General features: G+C 42.7%; 1 protein-coding gene across 3 annotated transcripts in view; it reads left to right on the top strand.

Annotated features, from left to right (window-relative positions):
- Nucleotides 1-21,734, top strand: part of LRRC8D (leucine rich repeat containing 8 VRAC subunit D) — a 52,395-nt gene that overhangs the window by 1,317 nt on the left and 29,344 nt on the right. Inside the window, exon 2 of one of the 3 annotated variants that reach the window (XM_075508430.1) lies at nucleotides 10,876-11,015. The exons of 1 other annotated variant lie outside the window; for it this stretch is intronic. The gene's annotated coding sequence lies outside the window, so the exon portion shown is untranslated. Of the gene's footprint in view, nucleotides 1-10,860; nucleotides 11,016-21,734 lie in introns of all 3 variants that reach the window. One more of the 3 variants, XM_075508432.1, reaches the window with a different exon arrangement.

The following is a 21,734-nucleotide window of genomic DNA, read 5'->3' as shown; positions in this document are numbered from 1 at the left end:
TGTTTTACTTGGCTTGGCTGCTGGTGCAGAGAGCAAAACATCTTCAGTACTAGCTTTGGGATACCTGCTACTCATAAGCATTGTCAGTTACAGCTTTTTAAAAAAAAATAGTGTAGAGAAGCATTTTGTTTTTTACAGCATTATGCTTGTCAGCCGTGATAGGAAAGGATCATCTTTTCTGCCTCTAAAACTGAAGGTGGGGAATGGCTATGCCCCCTTGTTTGGGAGAGAGGGCTTTAGGATGTGAGAAATTTGCAGGAACAGCACAGAGATTTTCATCGCACAGCTCTGAGCTATCAAAAAAAGCACTCTCATCCCAGGTGGGGTAGCTAAGTCCCTTTCTCTGTGTCTTTTTTTTTTTTTTCCCTTCCCCCCCTTCTTCCTGGTGGCAGAGGAAATCCCCTTTCTTCAAACTTCAGGTAAGGATTGGTAGTATAGAAGGTTAGTGTTATGTTATTTGCACTTGATTGCCATCTTAAATTAATTCACCAAGCCTTGCTTGGAGGCCAGGAGCCTATTCATTCTTTGTGATTTACAAATCCCCTATAAACCTTTTATTGTTAGTTGAAATTGATTTATGAGGTCCTGATCTAGGAATATGCTACTGTGGCTATATTTTCTGTGCTGTACACCATTTTCTCCTGTTTCTGAGCAAGCATTGCCTTTATAAGTAATCTCATTTAGTGCTTTTCCTGTATGTTGCTTAGTGTGAAAAACACTTGTCTGTTATGTCTGCTATATATGTTTTCTTGCACATAATAAGCGAGGAATATTTAAATAGATACTGTTATTTGCAATCGAGTTTACTTTGATAAAGATCCAAAGTTTACAAAGGCTACATGAGGTAACGTGGGGAAGGGAGCAGCATTAAGCAGTAATTTATTTTGTAAGATCCAGATATGCATAACAGATATCCGTACCAGTGCTGACATCCTTGGGGGGACGGTAATCTGTCCAGCATGTTCAGACCTGGAGGAGGAATTCTGAAGCAGCAGCACCGGCAACGGAGAAAGTCTGCGTGCTGCTGTCACAGGAAGGTAATTATTAATAGGAACAATCCTGTATAGTAACAATGCAAAGAGAGTGAAAGCACTTAGGTGCTTGCTGTGGAAAGATTAAGTAGTGTACGTTGCGCTAACACATAGCTGCACACGTGAAATATAGTTCTTGTATTCCAGTTCTTTCTTAGCCGTGTGTTCCTGTCACCTCAGACAAGCCTCCTTCTCTTCTGTAGCAGTAGGTAGGTGGTGGTACAGAGATATCACGACTGCACATCCTGTGTATGGACAGCTGTCTTGACTGCATGCCTGGAGAGTGAGAAAAAAGCTAATGCTGTTGGTGATATGCTTGCAATAGGTCCTGCCAGTGACAGGAGGATAAGAAAGTAAAGGCTAGTGGAGAAAAGGGTATGTGCATCCCTGTGGTCAAAAGCGCTTGCAACCATGTGTGTTGTGGCTTTTTATAAGAAGTGCAGTTTTATAAGAAGTGACTGTGCTGAAATTTCCTGCCTTGAAGTTAGTTCTTTTCATTTCCCCAGGTCTTCCCGTTCCTTCTGTGTATTGAGGTCCCATTCAAAACCTGTTGAAGCCAGTGGGAGTAAGTGGATTTTGAATCAGGTCCTGTACCACTGGCTGAGTTTCTTTTCCCCCTTGTGTTCTCCGATAGCACCAGCTGCTGTGTCAGTTCCACCTTTTGCTGCATGCCGGTGGGCTGGCTTGGGATGTCTTGCAGGCAGAGTGCTGACTCAGTGCCTCAGCTCAGGGTCTCCCTTCGCTTTCTCCTGCACCTCTAAGAGCCAGAGAGCAGTTTTGATACAGGTACATGGACACTGTGATCACTGAGGATGAATTAGTGTCCTGAGGCTTAAAGCACTTAATCAGTGTGGGGCTGGTGATGGCTGTTTTACTGAGGAGTAGCTTGAGTCACAAATGATGTCATGGGGGAACCCAGTAAACTAGTTTCTCAACTGGATGCAAACAAAAGGGAGTTCCAGAGTTAGTATTTTACCAAATAATGAACTGTGAAGGTTTTTCATTTCTTTTCAAAAAAGCAATCTGTATCTTCCAATTAATTCATAAAATTGCTGTAGATCCCTAAATATTCATAAAACACAATTAGTATTTACGTTATACTCCAATGTTACTATATAAAGTGGAAAGAACAAAACGTTATTGCAGTTTCTGCTGTTTAAATGTCTCCATTTCTTGCTAGCATTGAAATGAGACTACGCAGTTCTCCTTTCTTTTTTTTTTTCCCGCTTTCTTTCTGTTTTGTTTTATTTATTCATTTATTGTCTCTTGGCAGTGGGAAGATTATATCCTAGAAAAAAAAAGCTATTGATGTATTAAGAAAAATGGAAATAATTTGCCCCAGAATCCTTACATTTAGATAAAGACTTGTCTGTGCTTTTGCATAACTGACATTTTAAACATCTTTTTATAACAAGCAGTGAAAAATTTGTGGACTTCACCATGCAAAGACTTGTGCACATGACTAATTTTCCACACATGTATAGTCTCATGAGTACGCACGCATGATAAGGCTCTCTGGTAAAGGTGCTTGATCTTGAAAGTATTTATTCTTGGCTGTGAGGTTGAGGTGCTGTGGGCCTACACTTGTAAGTATTTGCCAGACAAGGGCTGAAATATGGAGAAGGATGTTTGTGAATTACAGTTTTCTAGCAGCTACCAGCATTATATTTGTAAAAGCAATTGTAATTAGTGTTTCAAAGCTATTCTGTACCTCTTACCTTGAGAACGCTTTGAGCTCTGTTATTTTCAAAGTTTGACTTGCTTGTGTTTGGGATGGGTTTGGCTGAAGATCTTTTGGTCTAAGCAAATTGAGTGCAATTTTCTTTTAACCATATAACGAAGAATAGGTACTGATTGCTTGCCAAACAGTTTTTCCCCTCAGAGATTCCAAACAAATTTAGGAAAGAACAAAGCCAGTATTTCTAGTGTTTAACTTCTTGAGAATCATCTTGGGTTTTGGCATGTTAAAAAGGAAAGTGCGTCACAAGTCAAGTTGGCACTTTCTAATACCATCAGTAATACTCATTTCCACATCATTAATTTTGACTGACACTGCTTCAATCTTTCTCTCACCACAAATTTCTTTAATTAAAGCAATTGAAGCTCTTTTCATTTATTTCTATATTCTCTTCAGCTGTATTCTTCCAGTCTTGCAAGAACAGGTTCCTGTCCCCCTTCAGGAAATGGGTAGGAAGAGAAGCCCAAAGACCTTCATGTAGCAGCTGCCAGAGTGTTCAAGGAGATATCCTTGGAAGGAGGAAGCTTGTTTTCTTGGAATCAAGCCAGCAAAATGCCACTTTTTTCCCAACACTTGGAGGCAGACAGTAGTATGGGAAGAGAGTATGGCTGCACCAAGGACCTGTTTGTTGGCACTGTTTTAAAAGAACTACCTTCCCTTTTCTTCTTCCGCCTCTTCAAGTATAAATCAGGGTATGAAAACACATTGTTCTTGTAGTCTCAAAACTGTTGCTACCTATATTTTTCCTTCTTTCCACTTGAGCTCTTTCCTCAGAAGTGATTTGTTCTAAGACTGAAGTAGTTGTGATATTCAAGACTTCAGAAAAAATCATGGTGTAAAATACAGCCACCCTTAGGGGAAGAGGGAAGTTATTTGTTGCTCAGATTTTTTCTTTTCAGAGACCCTTTTCTTGCTGAAGGTAACTGATGAAGAAGCAGAAAAAATAACCACGCTGAAAGCATGTGGCAGCCAGCACTGGGTGAGGATAGCAATCACCTTTATTCACCATGGTCCTGCATTTTGTATTGTGTGATCAATAGAAAAAGAAATGGTCTGGTTCTTGTGATCTGCCTTGCTCCTTGTTAGCATTAAAAAAGAATCCTCTCTGTATATGGTATTTTTGTTAAAAGTTGGGCATCTCAGGTGTTCTGTCTTATGAAGGTCTCCATTGAAGACCAGGAAAATGCAATGGAAGATTTCTCAGACCCAAGGGGTGGGCATAACAGATCATTAAATGCTGTTGCTACCTTTTCCTATCAAACATCTCTACAAACTGTTTGCTGCCCATTTAAATTTGAAAAAATTGCACAGTTCCCAAACTGGAGTTTTAAAATCCCTCTCTATTCACTTGCTCAGGATTATTCTAAGTCACATCTCCTGATGATTTCCCCTGTATGTTGAGACCATGGGTGGGGCTGCCTAGATACAGGTGTCTGCTGCTGTTTTAGATGTCTTATCTGTGACACTCACGTGGAGCTGGTAAATACAATGAGACCTACAGCAAACGGTGTCCTGGAGCATCTGCTGGAGGCCGGTGATGCCCTAGATGGACCCCTTCCTTAGATTCATTATGTAAAGATACACACAGAAAAAGGAAAAAAACAAACACGAAGGCTCTTTATAGCCCTTGCAATGAAGCAGCGAGGCAGGCTCCCACCCTCCCCCATGCAACCTAATGGCTACAAAGCCACAGCCAAGATGCAGGGTTCTTTTTTCTCCTTGGACTTCATTCTTTACAAGTCAGCACTGAGATAAGTTTCTCTGTAAAAGGTGTTCCTGATTGCCCTTGGGTTCTACAGAAGCCAGGGCTGCTGCACCTCTAGTGTTTTCAAGTCTGGCCAAAGCCACAGATACCAACATGCCCACTAAAAGCAACGTTGGTTTTTTTGGTGGACTTTGTTTGAAGCACTTTATTCTTGCTGCAGTGATTTTCCAAGTTGGGATCACAGCTCTAAGGAAAAAAACCAAGTGCATAGGATGTATATATGAATATGACGTCTGAATATCTATCTGTTCTTCAGCCATTGCAGGATAGGAAGGAAAGGAAACTTACATGCTTTCAGCTGGTGTGAGAACTTGTATAAAGAACACCCATACCTGAAATAACCCTAGTGCAGGCTTGCTGAAGCTGTGTGTGCTAGAGATGGAGGCAGTCCTATAACCTTGCAGTACCTTAAGGTCAAAAGAAAAGCTGGTAACCCCAGGGAGATTGTTCCTATACCTTGATGTCTGCATATACAAAGTTGATTTTGTCATATTTTGTCAACAAGTATAGTTTTTGTTGTCTATCTCAAATGCACTGATTAAAAAACCAAGCTTATACAACACTGATTTACTAATCATTGAAAATAACCTTTCAGTTAAAAAGCTTCCTCTGTGAATATTAATATTTTATACAGAAGTATTACGTAATAGACGTTTTGTCGCCTTTGCTGTGCTGCACAGAGGAACACATTGTTAAGCTGATGTCATTCGGATTGTTCAGTATAAATTTGTCCACTAAACCAATGCAAATGTCAGTGAATGATTAAAAAAAGTCCATCTTGCATATTTCTACATAGTGCTTTGTGTACAGATCGTGGAAAGGGAGGATAGGAATTATTTTGGTCTGACAGTCTGCATTAAAACTTGAGTGAGAAGTGTGAAAGGTAGCACACTAGGTTGCTTTGTTTTCAAGCACCACTATGGTTACAAACACTTTCCACATGCATTAGCAATTGCCTTCATCAAAGATGCACGGAGGAACCAGACTTCATGCTTAATCTGACTGGTGTTTAAAAATATAAACTGAGAAGTCTACATACAGGGTTCCTCTCAATGGCTGCCATCCAGAAACTTTCATGTACTTGCTTTCTGTCTAATTAAATTAAGAAATAAAGCCTAAACTACCTAGCTTAGAAGAGGAACTAACAAAAGGGAAATGAAACTTTTCATGCACTTGAGTTTTTTAAAGTAATGTTTGCTGTTTTATAACCCATACTAAATTTCTTCACTGTTTTACCTCGTTGGCATTGTTAGCAGACAAAAAGGGAAGACTGGCTTGATAGTTTTGCTCCTCTCCTTTCCTATCCCTCTGACAACAAATCTGTTGGCTCTTGAAACAAGGAAGTGGAGGAATGCAGGTACACAAATGCTCGTTGGTGCTGCAGAAATTGTGAGTTTGGTCAGGGCTAGTGCCCCGATGGAAAGTGGGTAGGAAAGCGTCTAACAAGAGAATAATGAGAGAAGAGTAGTTCCTGGAAAAAAGAGTGGACTGAGAATGAGACAGAATTGTACTAATAATAAATGAGGAAAATGAAAAATGCAGTGGTTTGGACAAGACTCCGTTTGCAGTGGTTAAAATTTGTGGTTATGCTTTGTTTATTTTTAGTGTAATTTGATTTAGGATGTACCTAGACTGAAAGGTGAATTTAAGAGTGTCCTTATTAGCATCAATAAGTTTAACCAAAACAGATTTTAAAGAAACAAACCGCTGGGGCCAGAGTTACAGGAGAACAAAAATAGTAAAGCATGTAGTAAAGCCAGAAAATAAAAACATGAGAGGCATGCAGAAATACAAAAGAAAATAGTAACAGTGTGACAGAGGAAAGGAGATAACAAAATTGTTGAGATAAGTGTGAGTAAATATAAAAGAAAATCTTAAAGCGTGAAGTTGTATGTACTGTTCTGCATGTGGAAAGCGTATGAATTCTGTTTGTTTGACTGAGGGAGTCCCATCTCCAGAAACTGGGGTTTCATGCTCACAGCTGAATGGCCAAGTTCTCCCAGTTTGCAATCAGCTGGAAAGCATGTTGCAAAGTAATACAGACCCCTGTGTGGACATATGTATTAATTACAGCAAATTTAATGGGCACCTGTAAACTTGCACCTGTAAACTTGCAGGCTGAATTGGTACAAGCCTGGTTTTGGCTGAATAGTTTTGCACCTGCCTAATTTGTGTTGTAAAATCGCAGTCTGTCCATGTGCACAGCAGCCCAGAGCAGCGTGGTCACAACCAGTATGCAGCTGGTCAGTGCGAGAAGCACAGAGTGCTCCTCCTCTGCTGTTTCTTTTGTGAATGAAGAGAGGATGGCGGCCCTCTGTGCTCTGGTAGCTGCTGCTTTCTGTCACCCCAGCCATGTTAAGGCTTCTTCAGTGTCTGATTATTTACCTGCTTGCTGTCTGAACTGGTAAGATCTTAGATCTGGCTTGCTATCTGCTAAAGAATGTAATGCCAGAGCCACCAGCAGCAGCCCCCTCTCTTATTGCCTGTGGGTCAAACAACGGGTTACCTATAGCACTGGGAAATTTTGCCTGCTTGCCCAGTAAGGTTTGGTTTGTTAATGTCTTGGTTATATTCCTGCCTCCTGCAACAGAAGAGAGGAAGCAGGGAGAAGTGTGCACACAGCCCCTGGCTCATGCAGAGGCGAAGAGGAGGTGGCAGCAAAGAGAAGAATTACAGGGAGCTCCCAAAATAAAGGGGGTGTTGGGTGGCATGTGAAAAGCTGCAGCGAGGCCCTAGCATGGACAATGAACTCTGCAGGGAGCGGCAGCGGGATCCTGTAGGCTCCCATGGAGTAGGAGCAATGCCTAAGGTGCTTTCCAAAGGGAGTGTGGTTTCAAGACCAGCTGGAGCACGTTTGAGCTCACACTGCTGTTGAAAGGGGAAGTCCTGCCTTCCTGCCCACCCACCTCTGCCTTGGTCGGGCAGGACGCTTCTCCCAGGCACACACCAGGGCAGAGGGTGGGAGTGCGTCCAGGGGCGACTGCTCTCTTAAGCAGCAGGGTGGCCACAAATCAGCTTAAGCTGGTTGTGAAACCTTGCTCAGAGATAGCAACAAAATCTGGTATTTATCTGGTTAGGTTACATGCTGCTTTCGACAATACTTCTACAGTAGGTTTCTGTGCTAGTTTAGGGTTTTTCTTCTCTCTTGATGGCATGACATTTTTCCCGTGTGGTGGTTTGTTGTTTTTCTTATGCAGTGACGAGGGAGGAAGATGGCGTTTAACCATCTTCCTTCACCATCTTTGGTGATTGTCAAATGTATGCTGTTGGCTAGGTGCTTGGAGATACGTGTAGAACTGAAAATTGTTCAGTTGTGCTGAAACTAAACCTCTAGTGACTGGAACTGCTTCACTTTATTAGCTGAGGTTTTCTTCCAAGATCTCTACTTCTTCCCCCAAATACTGTGATTTCTCTCCTCCTTTCTTTACAGAATTCATAATAATTTGCTCTGTAAGTGCATAATCTGTTTTTTTTCACTCTGTTAGCATGATTGTTTCCCTGTTAAATGCAACCCCTGTTAAGCGCAACAGAAATAATGTTTTCCTTAGTGGAAAAGATGTTTGATCAAGTGACTGTATAAATGAAGGCAGCCACACGTAGGCTACAGTATATAGGATGTGGCATTTGGAGGCTGCACGTGTTACGTCTGAAGTGCCAAGTGCCTGGCTGTGTTTCAGATAAAATTGGCACTGGGTAATGCCAACACCCTAGTGTAAATGGGGTGTAAGTCTTTCCCTATGCTGAAGGGGCCTGAAAGAAAAGGATTAAAGGGAATGAGTGCCAGAGGGGACTAGGTTATAAGAGAAGTGGTACATGTGCTCCTTATTTAATCTCCTTCGTACCCACTGTGTCACATACTGAATCTATAAGAGGAGGTGTGTATTCTTGTATCAGAGCAGATGTTTCTGTAAGTAAGACATTGCTTTGTTTTAATAAATTGAGGTTGTCATTTCAAAAGTGGGAGGGGGGAGCTGAGGGAAGAAGCATAAAGAGAGAATTCTTCAAACAGGATTTGGAACAAAATCCAGGAGGATTTCTGTGGCAAAAACTGTGGGGAAGATTCCTTCACTGGTCTTGGCTCTGCCCAAGCATCTGCTTATGTACTGATATGATTTATGTGAGAATTTCTGCTTTAGTATCTTTTTTAAAAAAAAAAAGAAATAAAAATCTTAGGAGTGTGTTTTTTCATTTGTTTTCCTCCACCTCTCCTCTAGGTACGTTCCACCTCCTGTGCTCAGTCTGTCCTGGGAAGGGGAGGGTGGTGGTGATGGACCTCAGCAGTCTTTCAGATTGTGATGGAGCTCTTGAAGACAAGCTGTCCTGTTCTTCCATGCCTTACCAAGTGTGGTGGTGGTGGTGGTGTTTGGCCTCTCTTGACACCTTTCCTTAAAGGCTGATGCATTTTCAAAAAACACAGCCGTCCTACTTTGGACATGGGAACTGCCTTTGCCTTCTGCTTCCAAAAACTGTTTGTTGCCTTTGGGGTGGCTGCCGAGGAGGGGTTGGAGGGCATGGTGAGCTCTGCTTAGGCCCTTCTTATGTGGGTTTCTGACCTGGTGAAAAAAGGTTACAGGAACAGCCAAGGTGAACGGCCCTGTGGCTATGAGAGCGTTTTCTGTCAGAGCTCAAGTACAATCCAAAGGTCTGTTCTGAAACCTGCTTGCAATAAACCTTTGTCAGAGCTTTTTTTCTCTGTGTATTTAAAAAACTGTCTCTGAAACCTCCAATTCTGGTGATGTATGCTGCAAAGGGATTTTAGTTCTGAGACCACTTGACCACCCCGAACCCTTTGAAGGAGGAAATTCTTTAAGATGCATATTTTATTTGCATATTTGGCAGTGTCTTTCCCATCTCCGTATCCTGGGTCTCTACCGCTAAGAAGAAACCTGGAACAGCAGGTTCCTGCTGACCTTTAAAATGCTCTCAGTGGAAAGCGTGACACAGGGCTTGTTCCTGTGGGCTTCGGAGTGCCAGCGGGTGCTAACCCTGAAAAGGCCTCAGAAAATAAATTAAGAGGGGTATGTGTGTGTGTGTGTGTGTTGGTTTGGTTTGGTTTTTGTTTTTTTCTGTAGTGGCTTGGGAGCAGCTCAAGTGGGTGAGTGCACTGTGCTTGGCACTGGGCGCAGACCCTTATGGCAGAGCAGCTCTCCCCCGCAGCCGCCGCCGATGTGGAAGCAATGGGCTGGTGGCTGAAGCAGGGGATGCAGCTGGTTGTCCTTGTCTTTGAGCCCTGGCTGCAGGGCATTCCCTGTGCTGGGGGGCTGCCCCCGTTCCCGGCAAGGTGCTGCTGCCAGCCGGGCTGGGGCTTGCCAGCCTTGCAGTGAGCGCCCTGCTGTGCTGGCATTTGCACCCTGGCAGCAGTGTGCAGCGGTCGGCAGTGCTGGGGAAGGGCTTGGGCATGCAGCAGTGCTCCTTGGGGTGCAGCCAGGGCAGGAGAGGCACAAGAAGGTCAGCGAGGCAGTGGTTGCCAGCCTGCTGCACGCAGAGTCGTGTAGAGTCGTGCCTGGTGCTAGGGGACTCGTTTTGGTTATGAAGCAGCGTCGGTCTACATAGCGGCTTTCTTGGAGTTTGTTGATTGGAGGCAATTACTGTAAAATACTTGATTTATAACGAGGCATACTTAATAAGCAGCAAACTAAAATAAATACTCATGAATTACCTGCTGGAGTCTGGCTGTTCGTTTTGCTGAGTCGTTACTTTCCATCTGTGGGCTCTGCTCTGCCCTGGAGCCTCTGGGTTGCTGGATGTGAAGGCAGCCATGCTGGGGTCTTGGCTGGTGGAAGTGTTGGGATAAAGGAGGAGGGGGGAGAATCCCGTTTCTTCTCCATTTTGTTTGTCCTGGGGATAGAGGTGTTTTCCGGAGGTTTTTCAGGCAGCTCGTTGACTCAAGGTGAGCTGCTTGCCTGGCATACTGCTTTAATGCAGCAGTTCAAGTGTGATCGAAGCGGTTGTGTGGAGCATATGCAGTGTGCACCTACCACGTCACTGGGGTCTGGTCTGGCTTTTATGGTGGTGTAGGGAAGCGGTGGCGTAGAAATAGCAAAATAGCAGTGCTCTTGGTTAAGTTTGGATGAGCCAATATGTTTAAGAAAGTATGTGGGGAAATGGCAAGTTGCTAGTTTGAGGGATCTCGGCTCTTTGAGAATAGGACAACTAATTTAAAGTATTTCTGAAATTATTAAAATAAGAGTGTGCTCAGCCCTCCCCAGAGATGAGGCACTGGTGGCAAAAGGATGACTAACGTTCTCCTTCTGTGTCGCAGAGCAGCATTTCTCTGATGCCCCGCTAGCATCAACACTTTATTCGGCCACTTTGATTCACAGCAGTTTGTTTTTATACAGGAAGAGTCCATAGCGCTTGTCAAAATGAGAAAGTGACTGTCAGCGCCCGGCTTGGTATTCCTATCACCAGAGCCTCCTGGAGCCAGTGCTCAGCCCAGCTGAAGCCGGAGGAGGAAGGAGGAGAAGCACAGCCTGATCAGGTACTGAGCCGGGAATGGGAAAAGTTGTCTGATGCTGAGCTGAAGTGCAGTTGTGGATGATGATTAGTTATAAAAATACAGTTCTGTTCCTTAAAAAGTCTTGCTAACATGTGTGATACAACGGCGGCCCAGTAATGACACCCATATCATCTTTGTGCCTGGCATGGGTGCATGTTATATGCTTGAGTTCTGTAATAGATCTGAGGTAGTGCAACTTTGCGTTTTCTGGGGTATTTGATTTACACATCTAATGTGCAGTACAGCTCAGTATGTGTTTGCCAATCCCTATATCCAGGCTCCATGTGAGTTGGAAAGAATGGATTAGGAATACTCTTAACAAATGTTTGAATGTTGGAGAGCAATTTGATGTCTTGAGGAAAGAGTTTTTCCTCAGTTTTATTCTTTGTTCTAATAGGGAGATAGAAGTGCCAGCTTTCGAGGAGCACAATGGTATGTGGCAACCACAGGGCACAGAAAGGTAGCAGACTGATGGGTTTTAAGACAAAACCAACTGTCAGCTTGCTAGCTGTGTTTTTATTTGCTGGGATTCCCATAACCATTCCTGGAAACTGGTATTTATTCTTGCATTTGCATCTTTCAAGTTGTCATACTTAAGACGACTCGGTTAGGTTCATCCTGTTGTATGAAGACAGAGAAGTTCAAGGTTTTGGCTTCTTGTAGTCAATTTTTTTTTTTCTTACATAACTGTACTTTCCAGTTTATGTGGAACTCCTGCTTCAGGGACCATGTTCTGAAAAGACTGCATGTTATTATGCACCTGTAGAGATTCCTTAAGAACAGGGCTACTACTTATCTGTGCTCATGCAATGCTTGGGATGGCAGTGGACCGCAATTCACTTCTAGAGGGAAGCATTCTTTGAAGAGGCACAGTGCTTTTCACCTCAAGTGATGCTTTCTCTCCAGAAATACCAGCATCTGTCCCTTTGACTGTCTGAATTTATTAGTCACATTTTGATGTTACTTTTTATTTACTGACCCAGGTGGAAACAGTGGGGTTTTGTTTGGATGATCTGTTAAGAAAATTATTCCTAATGTTCTCGGGGTAATTTCCAGCTCTGTCTGATTATATCTTTCCTTGTGTGGTTAAAAAAGGGAAGTCCTTTTCTAGCATGCATTGGGAATCCTTCACTTTTTTTGTCTTGGGAAATAAGAATCAGCATTTATTTGATTCAACAACCAGCTTCCTGCTTCCCAAGGAAAAGATAGTGGCTCATTCGCCTGCAAACATCCCTCCTGTGGAGAGTATTTGTTGGGGAGTTGAAAGAAAGCTAGCAGCTACTAGTAAAATAGCTGCATAGCAGGATGAAGAGGGATTATTGAAGCATTACTAGAAAATTCATGGCTGTGTGCAAGACCTTATGTACTCCACAGACAAGCTGACCTAAATTCTGCAGCCAGGCCTTACTGGTTTCTGCGTTGATGTGATGTGGCAGGCTGGATAACCTGCAGCAGAGCTGGGTTTAAAAAAAAGGGGGGCAGAGAAGATTTATATTTGAGTAGAAAGACAGGGCAGTTTTTATAACTGTACTGAATCTGTCTTGAACTTTTTTGTTGTTTTCTAACCCACACTTCTCTGTTCTTAATACTGAGTACTTCATGTAGCCAGGATGAGGTGGCATTATAAGGATGCTCATTAGGAAGAGTGGAGAGGTTGTTTACTGCTGGATGGGGAAATATGTGGATGGTTTTACCCGTAAGATGGTTTGGAGTTGAGAGATAGGTTTTAGCAAAGAAATGGAGATATGTATCTTATCAGTAGTGAAACAGTTAACCCAACTGACACTTAATCATCTCTTGGGGGGGAATAGGATTAGTATCTGCTTGACATAAATGGAATGGCTTGCACTTACATTTTCAGGCAGTCTGTTTGTTTCTCAAGATTATACATTACACACAAAACATGACACAAAAATCCAAATAGAAAACAAAATGCCACATCTGTCAAAGTAAAGTTGGTCAGTCTGACCTGTGTGCAGAATTTTACTGCTGTTACTTCTTGTAGTAGGATTGTGACTTTGCAGTTTAGTTTCTGCTGGCACCAGCCCAGTGTGATGGCAGTTACTGCTTCCTCCCTTTTTCTGTGGACGTAAGCTAGACTGATGCAATGCTGTCCTTTGCCTTCACCCCTCCTTCGTGCACGCTTTCATTACCGGGTCTTGCCACTTCCTCCTGAGGTGCCCCTACGGCTACGAGAGGAGGATTTTTTGCTGGTGCTCCTTAACCTGGGTCCTGTGAAAGGAACAGTTTATGCAGGCAGAAAAATTTCACAGCCGCTAGAAAGGCTTCTGCAGTAAGGTTTTTGCTGGCATAGTTGGGAAGCAAGAAAAAAAAAATCTTGGCCGACACAGCTAAATGTTAAAGTATGGCTAGGGGCTTTCCTGTGCAAGTGTTCTGGTCTGGTTACTGTGATGGAGTGTGTATGTATATATATAAAATATATTTGTGTCTGGAAACCTCTTTCGTGGGAGCATAAGCTTTAAGCTTTTTTGAATTTTTTTTTTTTAGAAGAATTATTGCAGCTGCAGAATCCTGAAGCGCCAGAGGAAATAGTGATATCCTCAAACATAGCTGGTTTATTTTAGATCATGTTTCACTGATGTGCTTCTGATTTGTTTTAAGAACAACTTGTCTGTATAAGCTATTTGTTTACCATATGCACATAATAAGCGGCAATGCTGACCTTCTTCTGGAAGTAGGAATGAAGGGACCTAAGGAAGGGTGGATTTGCTTGCTTAATTTCTTTCATTTCTTGTGTCCTGCTTCACTGGTGTTTCGGCATGTAGCTCCTCTGTGCGGTGTAAGACATCGTTCATTCTCCAGAGGTATGCAAATCTGATGGATTTACTTGCTGTGCATCAGCTCCCTCTGTGAGTTAATTATTAATATTTAATTAAAAATGGATTGATACCAAATTTAATGTTAGGAGGTAACCTGTCAGCTTGCTCTGATTTGTTCGTGGAGTGAGTGCCACGTGTAGCTTGTGCCGACGGTCCTTTGTGTTTCGTGTTTGAGCTGTGTGAGCTTGTGGCAGAGGCGGAAGGTGAGACCGGGAGTAGCTCGCTTGTGAGAATAAAATCAATTTTTGACAAAATCAATATAAATTTTTGACAACAGCTGCCAAAGGGCAGACAAAAGATGGATGTCCTGAAGAGCTGTGTGTTTCCAAGTTGTCCCTCAGCCTCTGGGGGAGGGTGGGCTGGTTCCAGACGTGTTGCAAATGGCAGACTTTCCTGGACGTTCACCTACAGTTCGACTTCTAACTTAATACTGAGGTATGCTCCCGCCATGTTGTAGGGGCTCCCTGCGGGTCTGCCTGCTCACCTGTCGAGCTGTGTCGATGTTGGCATCGGCCGTGGTCGGCAGGGTGTTGGCAGCGAGGGCTGAGGGAGGAGGGCAGGGCCGCCCCGCGCCGGTCACGGCTGGTTCCAGGCAGCTGCCCAGCTGACGCGAGGGACGCGCCGCGTGCCACGGGGCAGCCGGCAGACCCTGCGGGGACCGCGGCCGGCGGAGGAAGCGCCACGTGCCGGCCCCGTCGCCTCCCTGCCGGGACCAGGTACGGCGAGGGGATTGGAGGGCAAGGGCTGTTCCCCGCATGTTGTGTGTGTTTCGATAGCACGAGCAGTAATCAGAAGTTTATTAATTGACAAATAAATTGATTTAAATTCCCCCCCCAAACCCATAAACTGTTTTTTGCTTGCAACAATGTTATTGCCAAGGCTGCCTCAAGGCAGAAGTAAATTTTTCCTTAGGTGTAGATATAGATGTCATTTTGACTACTTCTTTGCCATGAAAAGGACTTTTGTGTACCTCGCTCCAATGTCACAATTTTCGTGTCAGGTTATCTTTTCTTTCTTCCTGTCCTCGCAGCAGAATTTTCAATGTTAACGTTAGATACAGAAACTGGAAAATAGCCGTGCTTCGGTGGTTTTTCACTGTTTTTGCTCCCATATTTCTTTGCCTAGGTGGGAGATTTGTCCATTACTGGCAAAAGCCAGTCCCCACAGCCACGCATCTGTGAGCTGAGCTGCTTCCAGCCCGCTTGTCCTCCTGCGAGCCTGAACCCGGCCCGGCCGTGGGTGGTGATACCGACTGCAGCACGGCGGGAGAAAGGAGACGGTGCTCATGGGTGTTTGTCAGCAAACTTGCTGTAGCAGAGAAAAATCTGGGCAGGGTCAAAACGCAGCAGTGCTCCTTTTAAACCTTCAGCGGAGTAATGTTGTGTTGCGTTGCGTGTTTTCATGTGTATATAGACCTGTTTCCTACTGGATATGTACCAAATTCAGTAGGCTGCAGTAATCTTAGCTATGTGTTTTGACACAATATGATGTTGTTTTGAAATATTTACCTGCTTTCAGTTCTCGACTAGAATCTCAGGAGGTATGTTTTGGATAGATGGGAAGAGATTCAACATGTGGTTGCCCCGTCAAGCTTCGTCCGATGTCTTTGGTAGGTGGTGCTCCCTTGAATAAGCACCATCTCAGTGTGCTTGTTCTCTTAGAGGCTGGCTGTGAAAACTGGAGCACCAAATCAGCATAGTGAGGTTCAGTATCAAAGGGTAAGGGATGCCCATCCTTGTCCAAACCTGATTTAGTTTCACAGGGAGGTGAAACACTTCCAACAATTGAGAAACCACAGAAGGGATTGGGCTGGGATGGGGAAAAGTTGGCCTTTCCAAGATCTGGTTTTCCTTGTGTAGATGGGCCTAACATGTTGTCTAGTAATGCTATATTTGCACCTCTTGATGGTGAAAAGGACATACCATAAGAAGTTAGTGACATTATTGCCTGGTGCCCTAGACAGTAAAGATGGGGGCAGAGAGAGATTTGCAAGGGAAAAACCAAACAAACAGCTCTTTTGTTGCCCAATTATTTTAGTGCTGCTGTGGTTTAGCTGTAATATTGCGTTACTCTGTCCACAGCTTTTTATGGGCCTCTTTTGGAAAAATTTTAAATTTAAATAAATAATACATTTCTCTAGTTTTATTTATAATTTCAAGTGCTAGAGTTTGCTTGCAATTACAACATTCCGCTGCCTCCGGTGATTTGATATATAAAATCCTGGCCTTTGTTGCTGAGCAATAAACTCCCAAACTTTCCACTTATCCAACTTTGCATTTCATGAAGTAGCTCTTGCTCAGTCTATTATTGGAAGCTGTGGAAAAGTTTTCTATGCATGGTTAGAATTGATTTGATCAATTGGTCTCTTTCCCATTCCCTTAACTCTTATGTTCTGCAGGAGCTGGGCAATAAAAATGTGATTTTTCTGCTCAGAAACTGAATTTGCTACCCTTGGATGAGTGTTTGGGAAGGTAGAGGTGGGTGGTGGTGGAGCAGGGAGGTAACAGAAGGGACAGCAGCGTGGAGCAAAAAGCATGGGTAATGTTATGGGACTGTACTGGTCCACTCCTCCTCTGGATTGTGCTGTCCTGGTATGTGCATTTAGACTGAGACAATCTGGGATAACTGGCTGTCAGCTTGGTAAAATAATCAGGTTGCCCAGAACTCCATCATCTTGTTAGGCATCATTTCAGATTCATGGCACACTTGTCCATCTCTAATGCAGCTAATTCAAGGTATGCAAACATGTTTTTTAGCACTCTGTCTGTAGTTTCTTTCCCTACAGCTCATGTAAATTTGTTTGTTTTGGTTTTGCACCCCTGCTCTGTCTCAGGCAGCGTTCAATCTGAAGGCAACAGCCGAGAAACTCTTTCACCAAAAGGGTATGTCTAGGTTGTAGGGGATGGGAAAATGAGAATTGGATGTTTCATCCATAAACATTTACCAAAGCTTATTTCAACAGCCACTTCTGTCTTTGTTATAATAGCTGGAGCTATGCTGACCTAAAAAGTCTCAAACCTGCTTTGCTTTGACATTTAGCTAGATCCTTACATGTAATATCCTAATGAGGGGTAGAGTTACTTCTGTTTTCCTTGTATGTTGGAAAGCACTTAGATACCTCGTTGGTAGAACTTGGGTGGGTTTTTTGCAGTGTCATTGAGTTTCTTTTGCTTGCGCGGGTTGCTCACATAGCTGCGTTAGTGGGAAGACAAACACTTGAAATAAGAAAAATATGATGAGGCAAGGGCTGTCAAGTGTTATGCATATATTCTGTACCTTGCACGCTGAGGCCCTGACCTACTTGAGGCCTCTAGGTACTTCTGCAATATAAGTGTTTAGCAATGATAAACTGCAATGTCTGGCAGAGGGATTCAGTGTGCAAGAACGACACCTGAAAAAACAACCTTTAATCCTTTCCCTGAAATGAGCCAGTTTCAAGGTTTCGGTTCTTTTGGGAGGGGTTGGACAGGGTGCTTCCATTCCATGTATGCTGGCATGATATTCAGTGGCCAGCACCTTGTTTTAATACTTGTCAGCAAAGTAGTATTTGATAGAGCTGACTTATTTGACCTATTTTTTTTCCTGCATGTGTGCTGCAGTAATTCTTTGAGTGTATGTATATATATTTTGTTTGTTTGTTTGTTTGTTTTCAGAAATAGTCAATATACCAGGAGAAGCCCCAGGCACCAATAACATCTGAAAACAACAAAAAAGAGCAGAAGACCAGAAAGCCCCCAGATAGTCCCTAAACAACAACAAAATGAGCTATAACATGGTCAAGGAGAGAGCTGCTTGCAGCCAAGGGCACTTGCTAAGGGCAAGACGGGTTATGAAAACCCGACAGCTATCTTTGATTTTTGAATGAGGACAAATGTAGTTGTGTTCTCCAAATAAATGCTCGGAGTAGCCATGTTACTTAGTGTTCCTTATAATATTAAATGGCTGAGTTTCACAGCTTGTCACAAAAGGCCTTGGAGCTTATTCTTGGCTTTCTGAACAGTCTGATCACAGATGATGGAACTAGGCAGGCTAAAGTGTCATGGCATTTTAGAAGGAGATTCTCTTAAAAATAACTCGACCTTTTAGAGTTGGAGGTATCCCCAAGATAAGCTGTTTCTGATTGATCTGAGGCCAGGGATATGAGTGTTTCTTGCTTATTAAATGCACCGAAGGTGGATAGATGTGTATAGGGTTAAAAGGCTGTGTGAATCAGCACTGGTTGAAAATGTTTTCTGAAGTTTGAATGGGTTAAACAGTGTTACTGATGTTTCTTGACACCTCTTTTGGAATATCATCTACCATATTAAAAGTGTATTTAGGGGGTGGACTTGTTTTCATTCTGTACAACTGGAGGGCACATAAAGAATGTGCATCTTGTTTTCAGAGCAGTCATAGACCAGTCCTCAGGAGCTGACTCACTGCTATTTTGTAAGCAGGGTTTGCCTTCCTTTCATGCGGTTCTGCATTTTTCCGTTCCTTAGTCCATGGTAGTTTAGATCTTAAGTGTGCTGGTGTCAGAAAGCCTGCTTCCTAGAGTGGTATCTTATCCCCATGTGTGCGACTTGTAGTCAGCCTGATTTGATACTAGCCAAGGTAATTTTTGATTGTTTCATTTCTTTCAAGTTGGATCTTCATCAAATTATGGTACAAAGGCACTTTCCCTGCAGCTAACATGATCATTAATAAACAATTATTAATCATTTTGGGGGTATTGTATTTAGTCTGTTATTGTTATACTGTCTCACTTGTGTGCGCTTGTGTTCAATTTTTCCTACACAATATTTGACACTTTCCTGATTTTCAGATTAATTGACTTGTTCTACTTGCGTTTTAGCTGAGCTTCACTATTGGGATGTCATGGTAGGGTGCGACTGGGAAAAATGGGCCGCTGGAAAGAATCAGAGGGAAGGCCATTGCTCTGTACAACTTGAGCATTCAATTTACAATTTCTAGTATGTAGCACACCTTGAATTACAACACTGGATTCCAGTATTGACTTTCAAAATCACTTAAACTTACTCTCACACCTTAGTAACACTTTATTCATGGCAGGTCAGGTATTTTCCTGTGATTGATAGTAACTTTTTATTACTTCCTGTTACTTGGATCAATTTTTTTTTTTTTTCTGGCAGCTTAGGAGGCGGTAAGGTGCCAGAAATCTTCAGCACTGTTGTAATTTTTATTTTTTAACTAAAAGCTTTTCTGAAAACAACTGCACCAATGTGTAAACTCTTCCAAGAGGTCTGCTACCTGTAATTTTTTTTACAGCTTTGCTAGGTTAAATTTGGAAGGTCTGATTGTTTTAATTGATGTTTTTGCAAAACTTGTGTGGCTGGAAAACTGAAGAGTGTCATGCAAATTTCATGTTACTTTTGCATGATTAAAATCAAGGGCAGCAGCGTGGGCTGCCACTAGAAATATTCCCGGGAAAACCATACGGGAGAGACTAGGGGAGAGATTACGCAGCAGAGACTTCTTTTTCCTGTTCCTCCTATTCCATGGTAGCTCCAAGGCTGAACATAGTAAAAGGGAAAAATGGAAACGGTTCTCATTGAAGAAGGGTGGAGTGATACCACTCTTCCTGATAGTATCCAGGAGGCTGTGGAGAGGGGAGAAACAATAGGAAGCTTTTCGTTTCCTGGGTGGAGTTTCACATTTGACACTGATAAGTGGGAGCCTGATACGAAGAAGGCATCGGGCTGGTGGAAAGGCAGCACCTTCCCTGGGAGCTGCTGGACTTCAGTCTGGGTGTTCCTGCAGGAAATTCCACCCTCTTGTTCTGTCTCTGTCTGGTACGGTTTCTAAGCCTTGATGTTGTCGTCTTGTTACTGCTGGCAAAAAGTTGCATGTGTGGGAGATATGCAAACGTGTTGTAATGTTCAGATATAAATTTAGCACAGGAAAAGAGCAAGCTCTGTACATAGGTATCGTCAAATGAGCTCCAGTCTTGCAGCTTAGTTTATTTAATAGAGCTGTTAACTCTGAAAAGCGGTTTACATGGATGTGAGGTATAGGATTGAGCTCTTAATTTTGTAAGCTTAAAAAGCAACTCCTATCAAGCCATGCTTCCATAAAACTAAATTCCTTTACAGACAGTAGGAACTGTCTGTATGAGTGTAAGAGAATTGGATCATTTATTGGCACGATTATTGAGGATTTCTGATGATGTGAATTCTCTCATTGCTTGCAGTGCATACCGTCACTGGAAGAATACTGGCTTTGCTATGAATAACTGAGATGGACTTTTATCTTCTCGTTTCTCTCAATGTAAAAATTCTAAATACTGTTTTGCCTTACGGTTTTCTTGTGATTTTCTTTTCAGGTTCAATGAGAATATGATCTTTTTGTGGGAGAGAGGAATGAACCTGCTAAAATCCTTTCTCATATGCAGGGTTAAGTATTGCACTCAGGAGGGTAATGTTCCAGTGAAATTGCAGTCGTCTTATAACAATTTAGACTTTGGTAAAGAAAGTGGATGAGTCATTGCAGGGGTTTGATGGCTGAAAAGATTGATTAATAATTAATTTAAAACCAAGAAGCCCTTTCCTCTGTGTCCCAGCTTTCAGCCATTCAAAAGATCATCAGATTCCCACATGTAGTTTAGCATTTGAGTACTATGGACATGTTTGTTTTGATGTCTTTCCCTGAACTGCAAATGTTGCTTTTTCTTTGCTTTCACTTACACATTATTTATAGAGATATAAATGTCAAATTTGGCTCGAGTGTTTTGATGAGGTTACAGCACTTTGAAAAGGGCCAAATGTTCCCATTATTTTGGTGTGAGTGTTAGGGTTCGTTATACTTGCTTCAAAACTTTTTTGAGTTGCACTGGTATACTAGCTGCTTCATGGGTAAAGGTATTCCAGTTTTTCAGTGTTTGTATGATCTTGCATACAGGTTCATTTGCTTTTCCTCAATACGTGTCTGTCAGCCAAGGCCTTGTATTTCTACAGGTTTGTGTTTGCGCTGGGTGTCTAGCGGGAAACCCTAGCTCCATGGTGCCTTTTTGCCGTTATGCTGGGATAGTGGTAGAAGTGAATGCTGCAGACTGCGGTGTGACCCTGAAGGGATGATTCAAAACTGGCCCTTTGAATACAGTTAAATTAGCATAAATAATCTCTATTTGAGGAGTTTTTCAGCTGCAGTAGGCCAAAGACGAGGGGTCAATCAAAACAATTCATGAAAGGCATGGAAGCTTCAGCAACCTTTTGAAATCCTTTAAGATGTAAATTGATACCTTCTGAGTGCTCCTGTCTGGGGCATACCTTTGATACAAGGTAGGTCTTGTGGCTCTGATCCTAGAAGAGGTAATAAACTGGGTTTTGTCTTTTTACTAATTAAAACTATGCTGTGTGCAGTCCTGGGCATTTTTGGTACTGAATCTTGAACATTTAGTGCATGGTGAATATATGTCAAGGCATTTGTTTGCTGACTGTACAAAAAGCCACTCTCCAACTTTCCCTTCATTTTTATTTATTTATAAGTGTGAAAGGTGAATGAAAATGTGCAATAATTTTAACTTGAGCTGTCACTATCATTCATAATTTAAACCTGAAATGCTTCGCGTTTTCAATTCAGTGGTCCCCTTGGTCATTAAATCCTGAATTATGGCTAGGCTGTAGTCTTCTGATCAGGCTTCTCTAAAAAGGAGATGGCTGTCAGATATTTGGCACTGAGGTGTAGCTACAACTTTCTGGTGTTGGTGACACTGCATTTTGTCAGATACGTAGGGTGCAGCAGCTGAACCTTGCACTTTTCAAGGCCTGAGTCTGTGAAGATTTGTCTACATTTTCGAGCTCGCAGATAGCGATACACTTTGGCCTACTTTAACTATGAACTTTAATTTACCTTACTCAGAAGT

The sequence above is a fragment of the Mycteria americana genome, chromosome 7 (genome assembly GCF_035582795.1).
Source record: "Mycteria americana isolate JAX WOST 10 ecotype Jacksonville Zoo and Gardens chromosome 7, USCA_MyAme_1.0, whole genome shotgun sequence".
NCBI lineage: Eukaryota > Metazoa > Chordata > Aves > Ciconiiformes > Ciconiidae > Mycteria > Mycteria americana.
The sequence above is the reverse complement of the archived record's forward strand: the minus strand, read 5'-3'. Positions and strand labels throughout refer to the sequence as shown.